Here is a 2,500-nt window from a genome sequence, read left to right as displayed (position 1 = left end):
ATATATATATGTATGTATATACATATATATATATATATATAGAGAGAGAGAGAGAGAGAGAGAGAGAGAGAGAGAGAGAGAGAGAGAGAGAGAGAGAGAGAGAGAGATAAAAAGCATGTTTACAAGCCGTTGCAGTAACTGAAACACTTCGATTGTGAAAAGAAATGGTAAATAGATTTGTGGAAACAAAATTTACCAACAAGAATTTATTAACATTTAAAGTTTACCATATGAATAATTCAAAAGTAATGTTTATTTTTTTATACTAAATATTCGTGTAATTCAAAATTCTCTCCATCAAATATGGTGAGGGACTAATTTCCTAGAATATATGGGAATGGTTAAATTGGACATGAAGTAAAGGAGGTAGCGACAGACCTTCATGTTGGGTGACTAACGACTCAAGAGTTGAAATCAAAGTTGTCACTCGAAGGTTTTTTTTTTATATACTGATGCAATAATTTGTATTAAGAATTTCCAATTTGTGTTACTCTGATGTGAGATTTGTCGGGCTGTTTTCATTAAATAATTCAAGCGCATATTTTCTGACTTTTTCTTTTATTTTCCCGAGAAACTTGGTTCCAGGTAGATATTTTATTTTATAAATTAGAATAAGCTTTAACCCTGATTACAACTGCGTGTTCACACAGCCCAATAATTTAGAAAATTGGTCTGAGATTTAAAGACAAAAATTCTGAAAGATATCTGAAAAAAAAACGTGTTCTCTTGGCACTGCCTGAACGCACAGTCAGATCTTCTGAACGCGGCTTGACAAACTGATTCGAATGTACGTGATATAGTGTTTGCCTCATCATTTGAAATGATATGTATAAACACTTTTGGATTTACCTCGGCATTAAGGATAATTTAGGATTATGGCTTGGATAATCCAGAGGATTTAGATATTTTCGATGAAATATTAATACCGTTATAACTTTGACACGTGAAATTTAATTATATTGGCATCATAATATTAGGATCGTTTTAATGATTCATCTCTTGTGCTTGAATGGATCAAAAGTCAAGTTCACTCTTATGGGCTTCATGTAAAGTACTGTACAAATGTCTTTATTTGGACGTTTGACTCATACGCACATACAGTTTATAATTATTATTATTATTATTATTATTATTATTATTATTATTAGCTAAGGTACAACCCTAGTTGGGAAATCAAGATGCTATAAACCCAGAGGGGCTAAAAGAGAAAATAGCCCAGTGAGGAAAGGAAACAAGAAAATAAGAATTAATTAACAATTAAAATCAAATATTTGTGAACAGTAACAACAGTTGAAATGAAAATTTCATAAATACACTATAAAACCTTCAATGAAATAAGAGCAAGCGAAATAAGATAGAATAGTGTACCTTAGTGCACCCTCATGCAAGAGAACTCTAACCCAAGAAAGCGGGAGACCATGGTACAGAGGTTACAGCACTACCCAAGACTAGAGAACAATGGTTTGATTTTGGAGTGCCCTTCTCCTAGAAGAGCTGCTTACCATAGCTAAAGAGTCTCTTCTACCCTTAACAAGAGGAAAATGGCCACTGAACAATTACAGTGCAGTAGTTAACCCCTTCAGAGAAGAATTGTTGGTAATCTCAGTGTTGTCAGGTGTATAAGAACAGAGGGAATATCTAAAAAATAGGCCAGACTATTTGGTGTATGTGTAGGCAAAGGGAAAATGAACCATAACCAGAGAGAAGGATCCTACGTAGTACTGTCTGACCAGTCAAAGGGCCCAATAACTCTCTCGCGGTAGTATTTCAACTGGTGGCTGGTGCCCTGGCCAACCTACTATCCCCTACAGTGGGGATACCTTGACGTGCTGAAAGGGTTTATATATCAGCACGATCAGCAAAGCTGTATAGTTAGGACCACCTATACTAGATTGGTTTGCTGTGAGCGATCAGACTAAATTCTCCCAATATCACCGACCAACAATGGCTAGCATGGTGATGTAATAGCTAAACCTCATACGTTAATAAGGACATGGCTGAGGCCTTTGTCTAACAGTGGACTAGAAACGGCTGTCTTTGATGTGTCTATATTTATATATATATATATATATATATATATATATATATATATATATATATATATATATATATATATATATATATATATATATATGGTATAGGAGGAAGGGAGGGAGCGGTAGTAACCATTTTTTTTTTCGATGTCTGGTATAGACAAATACATAATGAATTTGGACCAAGACCGCATTATCTATGAGAATTACATTTTGTCCGGTTCATTACGCTGAGGCAAATGGGGTTCGTAAAAAATGAGGCTTTCTCTATTCTCATTTAAAATCAGACGGATTTGATCCGGAGAGCAGATGCTGCCAGATCTCGTCTGTGATGCCTATCTCGCGGTAGAACATCCCTTTTGCATGCAATCTTTTTCATCTCAATTTCTTCAGTTCTGTCTTTTTCTACTTTTAATCTTTCAAATATGGAAAAAGCTTTGGTTATTAATGCTGTCATTATTTTCGTA

At 34.6% G+C, this 2,500-nt stretch overlaps 1 protein-coding gene across 1 annotated transcript in view; it reads left to right on the top strand.

The window, feature by feature from the left end:
* Nrx-1 (Neurexin 1) overlaps nucleotides 1–2,500 on the top strand; it is a 490,730-nt gene that overhangs the window by 418,980 nt on the left and 69,250 nt on the right.

The sequence above is a fragment of the Palaemon carinicauda genome, chromosome 11 (genome assembly GCF_036898095.1).
Source record: "Palaemon carinicauda isolate YSFRI2023 chromosome 11, ASM3689809v2, whole genome shotgun sequence".
Classification (NCBI taxonomy): domain Eukaryota; kingdom Metazoa; phylum Arthropoda; class Malacostraca; order Decapoda; family Palaemonidae; genus Palaemon; species Palaemon carinicauda.
Note: the sequence above shows the minus strand (reverse complement) of the source record. Positions and strands in the feature narration are given on the sequence as shown.